Source organism: Bidens hawaiensis, unplaced genomic scaffold (assembly GCF_021521415.1).
Source record: "Bidens hawaiensis isolate Kalapana, Puna unplaced genomic scaffold, B.hawaiensis_p1.1 tig00033307_1, whole genome shotgun sequence".
Lineage (NCBI taxonomy): Eukaryota > Viridiplantae > Streptophyta > Magnoliopsida > Asterales > Asteraceae > Bidens > Bidens hawaiensis.
In genome coordinates this window covers 115,607-129,826 of record NW_027495714.1, presented here as the reverse complement: position 1 = coordinate 129,826, position 14,220 = coordinate 115,607, and positions in this window count along the sequence as shown.

Here is a 14,220-nt window from a genome sequence, read left to right as displayed (position 1 = left end):
GAATGATTAATTATGCATTGGTTGTTGATATTGATGATCAAATGTGATTTTAAACGGTGAAAGATTGATGAATCGTTGATTGTTTGTAAACCCTAGAGGGTTACTACTGATTTCTATGATTAATTATGTGTATTACATGTTTTGAGTTATGTCGTATGCTTAGGATGCATGTTAGATGATTGTTTATGCTTGCTGAGTTTTGACAGCAGTGATTGTTAAACTTGAACTATGTGTAACTTGTTGAATATAATTGTAAACTGAGCTAATTATGAGTCTACAAGGTATTCCTCTGAGTCTAGTTTTCAGAAAGTCCAACCACGTCTAATTTGGAGGTGTTTTGGTTGGTCAAACAATTTAAATGTGATTAAAGGTCAAAACTGGTACTGGACAGATTGTAAGTTATGATTAGACAACTGTAACTAAATGTTAATTTGGAAATTGGTCTAGGTTATTAACACTACAAGGTGCTATGTTGAGTCTAGTTTCTATAAAGTCCAAGTTTGTAATTTTTGGTCGAGTAAAAGTTAACGTTTATGATTTTACAAAAACGTTGTGCAAATCTGAATTGTGAGACCTGCTGTTAGGTTGTTTTGTAAATATTATATCTCATGAACTACAGGACCAAATGGGTTGGTTCCACTTCTGGAAGTTAACTTGTTGAGTTAACAACCTTACCCAATTGGTCTTGCATTAGTTGGATTTTTCATTTAACGGGAATTTCAAATAAAATTCTGTTGTGCATGAATTTGATTGTTGTGAGTTTGCTGTAATGTTTTGATCATTGTGAGAAATCTATGTGGAATAAAAATATAGTAAAATATGTTCTGGAAACCTAACACATGTGTGCTTTTGTGACGATTTTTGGTGAATTAATTGAGATACTATGATCTGTTGAATAGGGTAGTCTTTCAAGTAGAATTCTGTCGTGATGAAATTAGTTGCTGAACTTTGTGAAAATTCATGAAACGTGCTTGTTACTAGATAATTGTTATGTTTTGACCAAATTGCCCTTGCGGGGAATATTTGCTAGATATGTACACTATTAATACTTGACACGTAGATAGTTGTTCACAGCATGTAACGTATCACAATTGTGCTTGTTAAGTCACACACGATTCACAAACGAACACGAAACGTATCTTGTGCTTAAGTATTATGTGCCGAGTCTAGAGACTCGAGTTTAGTTCCGACTCTTAGAAAATCTCCTTGTTGTTATAGAACGCTAGTGAGAGTTTTCTGTGACGCGCATCACTTGGGTGACTTGTTTTTGGGAATTCTTCGCAAACAGTGAGTTTCACTTTCCCCTTTTAAACTTTTTTTAAACGCTTTTCACTTGGGGGAGATAACATACTCCGAAAACGCTTTTAGATTTTGTTAGTAAATTGTATATCACTTGTAAAGGCTAAGTGGCAAACGAAACAATTGAAGTCCTACACATCGAACCGTTTAGTATTAGAAAATAGCGAGTCACTGTTGAGTAGTACTACTGGGTTTGACAAACCCCACCCAACGCTAAGCTCGACTGGAGGTCGAGTGGGTGTAATTTTGGCTAACACATTACCATGGTCGGGATAGACCAGGTGGCAAGGCACATGATAAACAGTCAGCTTCGGTGTCGAACACTTAGTATTACTTGTTGTATAGGCTAGCTACCTATCGATATATAATTGATTTAACACTATCTGGTTACGCAAAACGCTAAACGCAAAACGCTAAACGCAAACGCTGAACGCAAAACGCTAAACGCTTTATTTTAAATAAACTTATGAACTCACCAACCTCGTGTTGACACTTTTAGTATGTTATTCTCAGGTAGCCGAGGCGGGCGCGCGGTATAGGATCATGCATTGTTTTGAACACTATTGATTATGCAAACTTGTTTAAAACTGTTACTATGTGGGTTTTTAAGTCGTCCTGCTTGGCACAACACTTGGTTTATATATTTACGTTTTCCGCACTTATTTTCACTTAAATGTTTTTATGGTTTGATTATAACTAATGATCCCGATCCTGTTAGTTCACACCCTCTGACGGTAAAACTCCGTTAGTGGATTTTGAGGGTGTGACAATTATCGTAAATGATTATATGAGTATTAAATGATGGTTCAAGGCCGACGTGTGATATACGAAGAACAAGATCCAAATTGATCGTTTTAACTAAAATTAAATTGTCGGTAGGAATGAAATAGGCAAGTATATTAGGGATTTGATTCAATTTCCATTTAGATTACGAACATTAAGGTCCATGTAACAAGTTATTGAGTCGGGTACAAGAAATGGATGTGGTAATAGGTTTGGGTGAAGGATATCCATATTATACCATATGGGTTATAAGGTATTTGCAGTTTAGTCCTTGTTGTATGAAGTTGGAAGCATATAGGGATAAAACTATTGTTTAGGGTCAATTTTATATATACTTGAAAGTAGTATAGATTTGGAAAACCCGAGTTGTAACACCCAAGGGGGAATACAATGTATGTAAGACGACAGATGAAATCATGTATACTCATCTTTGGCAAAGGAAACTTGGTGTGTTGCTTGATAACAGGGGCATGCCTTGTTGTGGAAGCCGTTGCTATGATAGCCCAAAAAGTTAAAAAAAAATTTAAAAGATTTGATCTGTTGGTTCCAAGGTTTAAGTCAAATTGGGGTGATATGGTAAAAATTAAAATAAGCCTGAATCAATATTAGAAACTGAACATGTTCTGATATTATGTGCCTAATTGAACCTTAATCATATCACTGATGTCTCTGAATCTTTTGTTACAAAAGTTTAAATGGACAACAATATCCATAACCGGCTTAAAATCAGACATAATAAAACTAAAAACCGTGATGGAAGAACGGATTTATCAATATGATTCCTTGCTCAACCCACAAAATATGTGTTTTTATTATTTGTTCTTAGTTTGATAATTTTTGTCTTGATTACATATTTTCGTTCATAAACCAAAAAGTTTTTTTAGTTCTGATTTATTTTAAATTTTGGTGAATGGTGATTCGGATCTGGATAGCTGAGAATCGAAATCGAGAGGTTGTTATTGACAAAAATGATTCATATGAGACTTAAATGTTTAAACTGAATTGATCGAGGTCATTAATTTGGACTTGGTTAATTTCAAAATTTTTCAAAAGACAAAAATTGTTTCAAAAATTCTTCAAAAGATTCGTCAAGGTCATTTTTTTGGACTTGATTTGGATCGTATGTGGTTTTTAATGGTGAAAGACACGAGACGGATCGTAAACACAATGATTAACTTATACAGTCGTATAAGTTGTTTTGACTTACACAGCGTATAAGCCAAACACTCATACGGGCGTATAAGTGTTCATATATAAGGAAGTTATACGGCTGAGTTCTCACTATTATTCAAACGTATAAACTATTTGAGAACTTATACGTTGGTTCCTAGATCTATCTGTCCGTATAACTATGTGTTGTTGTTTTCTTGGATTACTTGTGGTTAATTTGCACACAACAAGTAACTTCAAAGGTATGAATTCATAATTGTATGTCGCATCTGTGAAGGATTTGTATTGGTGAAAAGTGATTCTGAGATTTGGACTTTAATTGGTCTTAATTGTAACTGAGTTCATAGGGGTTTGGTTTGCTTATGATTATCGATGTGTTTGCGAACATGTTCAACCAAAAATCCATGTCCATTACTGCCTAAATTGATCAATTGATGTTTGACCTAGTTTTGACTGTCAGACGTATAAGTTTGATGAACTTATACGGTGTATAAGATTGTGTAACTTATACGGAATATAAGATCTGCCTACTTATTTGTTCATATTCTTATACGTTGATTAATCTTATATGGATGTGGACCATATACGTTGATTGTGGACCTTATACGTTTAAATTCATGTTTACACATTGATGGACCTTATACGTTACAATTGAATCTTATACGTTACAATTGAACTTTATACGTTATATACATGTTATATGTTTGTTTGATTGTGTATGTGCTGATGGTGAAAATCAAGGATTTAAATACGAACCATAACATATGTGCTTTTCTTGATGGTTCTGACGACAAGATGGAACCGTTTCGAGAAATTTTTTCATTCTTAGAGAGATCAAGGATCTTTAAAGCAATCACAACCAACACTGTAATAATCAAGGAGTTGGTCACTGAATTTTGGGATAATGCAAAACTTGAAAAGGAATGCATAAAATATGTGGTCAAAAAGAAGGAGATCATAGTGTCTGAGAAAGTGATAAGAGATGTGTTGGAACTTGGAGACGAATCTACTGATCCTACGTCATTCAATGAGCGAATGGTGAAAGGTTGTTTATTAAGGATGGGGTACCAGAATGATTTGGATAGAAAGTTCTTGAAGACTGGGTTATCAAGGCCATATAAGTTTTTGGTACATGTGATCGTGTTGGAATCGATCTGCCCAAGACACATATTAGAGTTGACGTGGCTAGTATTTTATGATCCAAGTCGGGTCATACCCAATAACAAGCTAGACAAACGCCACGATATTTATTATTATATATGATCTAAGTAATAATTATAAACACTTGTATATTTGGAAAAATGGGTTTTCTAAATATTTGCATTTGTGTGTTAAATAAATTATGTGGATAATTTATGTTTGAGAGAAATGTTATTTATTTGGATAAATAACAAATAATGTAAAAGAAAAAAAAACAAAATGGGTTTGAGTTTTGGGGGAAAACCCACCCATGTGGGCCGGGTCCCTCTCTCTCCTCTCTCCTTTTTTTGTTTGTTTTCAATAACATGCAAGAAAGGTAAGTGGGTGTGTAAGGAATCCCTTTTTGCGTCACTCTACATCCATCTCTCTCACACACAAACTCTCTATAACCTCTCAGCCAAAAATCCAAGAGCAAGAACAAAAGATTGAAAGAATTGAAGGACCCCTAGCAACCTTGGGTATTTTGTCAATTAGCTTGTTGGATATACAAGCTTGAGGATTCATACCTTGGATTCTAGCCGTTCAATCTCACTCATCCCTTTCATTCTCGGACTTGAACGTATGTTTGTTAACACCCTATGGTTGATTTTGATAGCATGTATATTGTATTTGGATCCTGGATTGGGTTTATACATAAACGGGTTTATGTGAATTGGTAAATCAAGATTTAAAAACGGTTATTTTGGACTTTGATAATCTTGCGAAAACCCAACAATGGCATCTAGATTTTCTTATACGATTACATGCTTCAAATCAGGTTTTAAAGTGCTCGGGTTTGATTGTATTTTTTACCATCTTGGCCGAGAACTTTAGGCTTTTTGGTTGCCCCTTGGTTTTTCAAGTTAGTACCATATATGCATGCGGTAAAAATAAGAAAAACTGGTCATTTTGGTTGCCAAATTTTGTTTGGGCTGAAACTGTGTTCTTCATCTTTGACCGAGAACCCAATGGTATAAAACCATAGTTCTTGGTCTGGCCGAAGACACCCGAAACCCTGTTCTCGGTTGGCCGAGAACTCATGGTTGGGAACCATGAGATTTCGGTTGACCGAAAGCGTCTTCTCGGTTGGACCGAGAACTCATGATTATGAATCATAGTTCTCGGTGTTGACCGAAAACTAGTTCTCGGTTTTGACCGAGAACAACAGGTTCTCGGTGAACCCAAGCTTTTGGGGCGAAAACTCTGAAGCTTTGGTCTTCTGGCCGAGAACTATGTTTTCTTTGTTTTAGGCCGAGAACTAAGGGACAACGGGAACCATTCTGGTCAAAGGTTGACCTGTTTGGTCAAAGGTTGACCTGCTTGTGTGGATGTTCATAACTTAGCCATGACCTTGTGTATATTGAAGAAGACTTGTTGTGATTCATTCATTTGTTTGTAATATTCTTTATTCGTGTTTGTAATCTATTTATTCTTTCAAATGGTTTGTAATAATAGGTAGAATAGTTGTATTTTCTTTTATTAGACAAAATGTATTAGGATATATTTTCTAATGGAGATGCAACTACAAAACCATTTTGGTTGAAGCCCAAGTGGAAACCCAATTAAAGAAGAAGGATCACAACTAGAAGTGAACGCTTGAAGCATAAGGATGCGGAGTCAAGTGGGAGTTCACCATCTCATTTCTTGTGTCATGCTCGTCCCTTAGGAGAGACCTTTTGGCATAATTGTTTCGGTTAACAAGTGTTGTTAATTTTAGGGGGCTATGGTTATGAACATGTGATTGTATTTTATGCTTGTATGGTTGATTGATGTTTAATGTTTTATCATGTTTGGATGTTAACAATTAAAATCGACAACTAGCATAAAAGTGATTCCTTTGAAATTATTAATGTTTCGGTCAATAATTAACAAAGTAATTTTGTGATCAAATTTGTATGTGAGGTAGAGTGCTTGATCAAAAACAAAGTGAACACAATGATTTGATTATGAGGGAAAAAGCCCTTGATTATGATAATCTCCGGCACAAAAAACCCCCGGACGGTGAAAAATATCACCGTCACTTTTATTAATAGTGAAAAGGTGATTACAAGTGGTGGAGATGATAAGATATCGAGTACTTAAGTGTTTACAGTGATTGCCAATAGCTAAGTCGTGTAAGTGTGTGTTCTAAATGAATCTATCAGCTCGTTTTAATAAGAAAAAGTTACAACAGAAATCCCAGGAAATCCGCCCTTGTCTTCAATAAAACGTTTCATGCTTTGATCACGTGGTTTAATGGCTTTAAATGCAAAGTTATATGTTGAACTTGGTCTCTTTAACCGTTACACCTCACGTCTTTGACTGATTCTTTAGGGAGTCACTCGTCAAACGTAGACCCGTCTGCAAAATATCCTCAAATATTCGGGGATAATACATCAGTTAGTAATTATTAGGGATACAGAATACCAAAATCATGTCAATAAATTCGGGATCCTTATACATAGAAATGATTCCTGACAATAATAGAGTTCTCCCACGTGCTAATATTTATTATAAGTGCGAGATTTCATCATAATAGTCAATATTTGACCATTAACCATTAGTTGGCCCTTAATCCTAGCGGTTATAACTTATTTCACACGTTTTATGTAACCACCAACCGTGTATTTTGCATGGAGTAAATCAACAATTAATATCTGCAATTATAAATCAACACCAAGAGAGTAATATCTATTTATTAGCATTAATACTCAGGATACTAAACTATCTGAGAATCCTGAACATATTCGGGATCCCGAGCATATTTAGGATCCTGAGCTGATCCAGGATCCTGAGCTGATCCAGGATCCTGAGCTGACCACATATCCGACAATAAGATTTGGGCCCTAACAATTGTCCCCAAAATTTGACAGCTGTTTTTATCAATTTCAGCTGTTAAGTTTTCTAATGATCAACTGTTTTCCATGTAGCACCAAAATTTTATGTTTTAGCACCGGCTAAAGTTGACATCATTACGAGAATAGATCAGTCCTTCGAAATCCCTGTTGTTGTTATAAAATCCTCAAAAAAAAATTGATTTCATCAGGATTTAGAAATCTAGGTAAGGTTTCTTAACAAATTAGGTTTAATTTAATAAACCAACACGAAGTCATAAAATTCATTTTGTAAATAAGGCAAGCAGTAGGAAATAAAGAATATTCACAATAGGAAGTTATACCAGAATCATATAGCAATCAACTTTGATAAGGTACAGACCATTTCGTCCTTGTAACAAGATTACCTTTCAGGATGTTCCTCTAGTCATAAGGATATACTGATAGGTCTGCAATATTATCCTTAAAATAATTTCAGAAATTCTGGCGACAAGGCCTAAACAAACTGGCGACAAGGTCTATTTATACTGGCGACAAGGCCCTTAGAAGAGGTGAAAACCCCTTAAATCTTAGGAATAAACTGGCGACAAGGCCCTTTAGAAGAGGTGAAAACCCCTTAAACCTTAGAAATAAACTGGCGATAAGGCCCTTAGAAGAGGTGAAAACCCCTTAAACCTTAGGAAATGGTACGTCTACCAAATCTTGAGATTCAAACCAATAGCTGAGGATAACGAGGTAACAAGTCACTATATTTCATGTGCTGGCCCCGTCTCTCAAACTACGGCTGAATAATCGTGCGCTACAGGCGATCTTAAGAAGAGGCGAAAAACCCTTAAACCTTGGGATTCAAACCAATAGCTGAGGATAACGAGGTAACAAGTCACTATATTTCATGTGCTAGCCCCGCCTCTCGAACTACGGCTGAATAAACGTGCGCTACAGGAGATCTTAAGAATAGGTGAAAACCCCTTAAACCTTAGAAGGCATTAATTAATACCTTAACTGGCGACAAAGGCCGAAGAAACTGGCGACAAGGCCCAAAAAGACAGGCGACAAGGCCCAAATATACCGGCGACAAGGCCTAAATACACTGGCGACAAGGCCTATATATACTGGCGACAAGGCTCAAGTTAAATTCATTCCATGTGGGGATACCACATGTCTTCAAGCTACAAAATAGTCAACTCTAAGTGAGGGGTGGGTGTTAGCCTTGCTAACACCCCTCCGATGCTTAAGTCAGTACTATGATAAAAGAATAATAATATTGAAGATGAATAAAAATATAAGTTCGAAGACATACCTTAGTTGTTTAACATTACTGTTAAATTTCTGAAAATATCAATTATCCTCGGGATAGAACTCTTACATAAAATATTTTTTGAGGTGGATAGCATTCCAAGCCCTTGGTAATAAGTCACCATCCAAAGTAGACAATCCGTATGCCCCCTTTCCTGCTTCTGACTCAATCAAGTAAGGACCTTCCCACTTTGGTGCAAGCTTTCCATCAGCAGGATTTGTAGTATTCTGAAAGGCTTTTTATAGAACCAAATCCCCTTCTTGAAATCTACAAACCCTGATATTCTTGTTGTAGGAATTTGCTATCTTCTGCTGATAAGAGGCCTATTTGATTTTTGCTAAATCCCTGAGTTCTTCTACTACATCTAGATTTTCAAGTAGACTTTGAGTATTATCTTCGGGATTTTGATGACTGACTCTAGCTGTAGGGATAACCGTCTCTGTCGGGATAACTACTTCAGCTCCAAATACCAATGAGAAAGGAGTATGACCAGTAGCATTCTTTGAAGTGGTCCTATTTGCCCAAAGAACAAAAGGTAGTTCCTCGGCCCACTTTCCTTTCTTAGACCCCAATTTTTTCTTCAGGTTACTGATAATGATTTTGTTGCTTGATTCGGCCTGACCATTAGCCTGAGGATGGACATGTGTTGAGGTGGTCATCTTGATTCCCCAACTGGCACAGAAGTTAGTTGTTCTCTTGCCGATGAATTGCGAGCCATTGTCACACATTAGCCAGAGGATGGACATGTGTTGAGGTGATCATCTTGATTCCCCAACTGGCACAGAAGTTAGTTGTTCTCTTGCCGATGAATTGCGAGCCATTGTCACACACTATCTCTGCTGGGATTCCAAATCTTGTCAGGATATTGCGCTTGATGAATGAGACGACTTCTTTCTCTCTGACTTGAACGAAAGATTCAACCTCAATCCACTTCGAGAAATAATCTGTCATAGCCAGCATAAAGACCTTTCTTCCCGGAGCTCTTGGTAGATTTCCCACAATATACATACCCCACTTCATGAAAGGCCAAGGGGATATAATAGGATATAATGGTTCAGACGGCTGGTGTAGAATGTTGCTATGTCTCTAGCATGCATCACATTTCTGAGAATAATTCATAGCATCCCTCTTCATCATTGGCCAGAAGTATCCTGTTCTCAGGATTTTGGAGAATAGTGCTCTTCCCCTAGTGTGATTCCCACAGTCTCCTTCATGGATATCCTGAAGAACTTCTTGAGCTTCTGCCTTCTCTAAGCACCTATGATATGGTCCTGCAAGAGATTTTCTGTATAATATATCATTCATTATAGTGTATGGGATTATCTTTGTGCGAAAAGCTCTTGGGTTTTCATTCTTGGGGATAACTACATCCTGAATATATCTCCTGATTGGGATAATCCAAAAATTTTCATTATCCTCAGGATTCTTGACTCTCATATCTTCATCATCTTCTGATATTTCATTGACACCTTGCTCTTCTATTGCTGGGCTCAGGATATGTATGATAGGAATCTTGACACCTTCCGGTATTCTGAAGGATGAAGCTAAGTATGCGAGGGCACCTGCTTCAACATTCTCTTCTCTAGGTACCTGTGAAATATCAAACATTTCGAAACATTTTGCTAGTTTTTTTTACTAGCTCTAAATATTTCATTAGTTTTTCTCCTCTAACTGTATACGAACCATTAAAATGATTAGTTAATAATAATGAATCAACATGTACTTGAATAAACCTGATTTTCATATCGATTGCTAGTTGTAATCCTCCTATCAAAGCTTCATATTCTGCCTCATTGTTTGTGGCTTGGAATCCGCAGGATATGGATTGAGGTATAATGTCCCCCTGTGGCGATTTTAGCAGGATCCCGAGACCTGTTCCTCTAACATTTGAAGCACCATCAGTGTATAGATTCCACTTCTCTTTGGTTTCTTCAAGTTGTTGGACTTCCAAGCCTGCTTCTTCTTTAAGTTCACAGGTGAAATCAGCCACAAAGTCTGCTAATGTCTGTGATTTGATGGCAGTCCTGGGTTCATATGTTATATCATATGCACTCAGCTTTACAGCCCATTTTGCCATCCTACCTGACATTTCTGGTTTTCTCAAAACAGACTTAATAGGGTAATTAGTTTTAACAAGAATATGGTGAGTTTCAAAATAATGTCTAAGTTTAGTAGATGCCATAATAAGTGCTAAAATTAATTTCTCAAGATAAGAATACCTGGTTTCAGCATCCAATAGACTTTTACTTACATAATAGATGGGATGTTGTTGACCTTCGAGATCCTTGGCTAAAACTGCACTAACAGCATTATTTGATACAGCTAGATATAGAGATAGAGGTTCACCTTCTTCAGGTTTTACCAGCAGAGGAGCAGAGGAAAGATAAGCTTTTAAGGACATTAAAGCTTACTCATGCTTACTGGTCCACTCGAACCTTTTGTTTTTCCTCAGGATATCATAAAATTCTTTGCACTTTTCTGAGGATTTGGATATGAATCTGTTGAGTGCCGCTATTCTGCCAGTTAGCTTTTGAACATCTTTGACTGATGCTGGGGATTTCAGATTCAGGATAGCTTGTATATGCTCTGGACTCGCCTCTATTCCCCTTTTGGTGACCATGTATCCCAAGAATTTGCCAGCTTTCACTCCGAAATGGCACTTTGCAGGATTCAGTTTCATGGTATATTTGTCGAGGATATCAAATGCAGTCTTGATATCCTGGAGATGATCCTCAGCTTTCTTGGACTTCACCACCATATCATCAATATACACTTCCATCGTGTCCCCCAGTTGCTCTTTTAACATCATGTTAACTAACCTCTGGTAGGTTGCACCGGCATTTCTAAGTCCAAAGGGCATAGCAATATAACAATAAATACTTGTGGGAGTCATGAAGGCTGTGTCTTCTTGATCTGAGGGATCCATTTGGATTTGCTGAAATCCTGAGGATGCGTCCATAAATGCCAGCATATCATGGCCGGCTGTAGCATCTACCATTGAATCAATGTGTGGTAGAGGGAATGGATCTTTAGGACAGGCTTATTCAAGTCTGTGAAATCTACACAAACTCTCCATTTACCTTTCTTTTTTTGTATAACCAGCACATTTGCTAACCATCGGGGATATTGAACTTCCCAAATCATATTCGCTTTCAAGAGTCTTTCTACTTCTTCTTGAATGATTGTGTTTCTCTCAGGTGCAAATTTTCTTCTCTTTTGATGGATTGGCCTGAAAGAATTGTCAATTCCAAGTTTATGTGTTATAATATCTTTGGAAATACCCGTCCTTTCTTCATGTTTCCATGCAAATGTTGACAGTCTTGACTTGAGGAAATTGAGCAATTTTGACTCAATATCCTCAGGAATGCTAGTTCCTATCAGCACTTTGACTTCAAGATCCTCGGGATAAGGAAGTACTTCTTTAATTTCTTGTTCCCTGGCCTCCATTACGTCTCGTGCCGACTTCTGTAATTGTTGCGCCTGCTGGATTTGGCAGTACACTTCATAGAAGAGGTGTAGAAATTCTTTGCATCTGGTTGATCACTGATGATTTTGATAATTCCCCACGGACTTGGGAGTTTCACACATTGGTGATAAGTGGAGGGGTCTGCTTCCATGTCGTGTATCCATGGCCTTCCTAATATAATATTGCAACAAGACAAACAATCAATAACACAAAATTTTTGCATCTTGTTTACCCCTTCAACATATACTGGGAGCTTGATATCCCCAATAGTGTTTTTAGTCTCTCCACTAAATCCAACCAACACTGAGGAGCTGGAGATAATCTCATCCTCAGGAATATTCATCTTTTTCAGCACATCAAGTTGAATAATGTTGACAGAGCTTCCACCATCTATGAGGATCCTGCGCACATAATGGTTAGCCACATATAATGTTATTACCAAACTATCATGGTGAGGATCCTGAATATTGACTCTATCACTTTCTTCAAAGGATACGGTCTTTGCTTGAGTGAGAATGGATGTCTTTGTTGGTCTATCAACCACTTCTAACTTTCTTTGATCAGCATATCTTTTTGCAGCAGAATAAGAGGTTCCACAGATGTCAGATCCTCCGGATATGAATAGGATTGTTTTTGCATTTGTTGGTGGAGGAGTCGCCTTTTCAGTATTTTGCTCTTTTCCCTTCTTCCGACCAAGTAGCTCTTTCAAGTGGCCCTTGCTGAGAAGATAACTAATCTCCCTTCTGAGTGCAATGCAATCCTCAGTCAAGTGCCCAAAATCTTCGTGGAAGGCACACCATTTTGATTTATCTTTCTAGGATCCTTGTTTCTCCATCTTCTTTGGCCACCTGGCTTTCTCACCTAAATCCTGCATGGCACACATTAATCCACCAATGTCAACAGAGAAACAATATTCAGAGTTCTTAGGATATTCTTTATCATCTCCATCATTCACTGCATTAATCCTCGGGTTATCAGGCTTGTAGTAAGGTTTTGATCGATATGATTTTCCCAGGGATTCGGATTTCCTGTTCGTCTGATCATATTTTGGGATATCGATCTTTTTAAAGTTTTTCTTATCATCTTCTAGCCTGATGAACCTCAGAGCTCTGCTTCTTGCTTCATCCAACGACCTGCATGGAGTCATAACAAGATCATCATAGAAAGAGGAGTCTTTCTCTAACCCCAACTTAAGAGCTTCCACTGCCGAAGCAGGGTTTAGATTTGGAATATCCAGTGACTCCTTGCTAAACCTGGTAATAAAATCTCTCAAGGATTCCCCACGATTCTGGGTAACCCTATAAAGATCACCTGTCATCTTCTCAAACGTTCTACTACAAGAAAACTGGTTAATGAACAAGTTAACTAAATGATAAAAGGAAGTGATAGTATTAGCAGGAATACTCAGTAGCCATTTCATGGCTGCTCCGGTCAAGGTAGACCCAAACCCCTTGCAAAGACATGCTTCCTTGATTTCGATAGGGATTGGGTTAATCTCCATATGCTCTCTATACTGTGCAACGTGTTCCTCAGGATCCGTTGAACCATCATACAGTTTCATATTTGGGGTTTGAAACCGTTTTGGGATCTGTATGTTACCAATTGTCGGCACAAATCGGGATATTCTGTGACTATCTGTGGGAACTTCAGCTATGGGACAGATTAAACCAGGAACATTTGATATCATGTCCTTAAGCTTCTTTAACTCCCGGGCTAAACTTGAACTTATGTCTGCATCCTGCAAAATCTTTTATTAGAACTAAAGGGAATTGCATTGAAAGTGTTACCCTGATTGATATTCTGAGGAACAGTCTGGGTGTTGTAGCTTGCATTCCCAAACATAATATTTCCTGGAGTAGCAAATGGAGTGGTCGAAGTGTTAGCCTGCATCGGGATAAAGTCTCCCTGGTGCATCTCAGAGGATCATGCGAACTGCTGAGTCATCAGCTGATAAGGACCTGAGGATCCCATCTGATGGAACAATCTTGAGGATCCAGACTGTTGAAATAATCCTGAGGATCCCGCATGTTGAAACGATCCTGAGGATCCTGCATGTTGAAACGGCCCAGCAGAGGATGCGTGCAAGTATCCTTGGAACCCAGAATAGTGCAATCCCGTAGACCCTGAGTGCTGGAAAGATGAGGATCTAGGGTTGTACGCCATGGTGGACTCCGGACGCACCAATCCTGAAGATTCGGGAGAAGTGAAGTCCA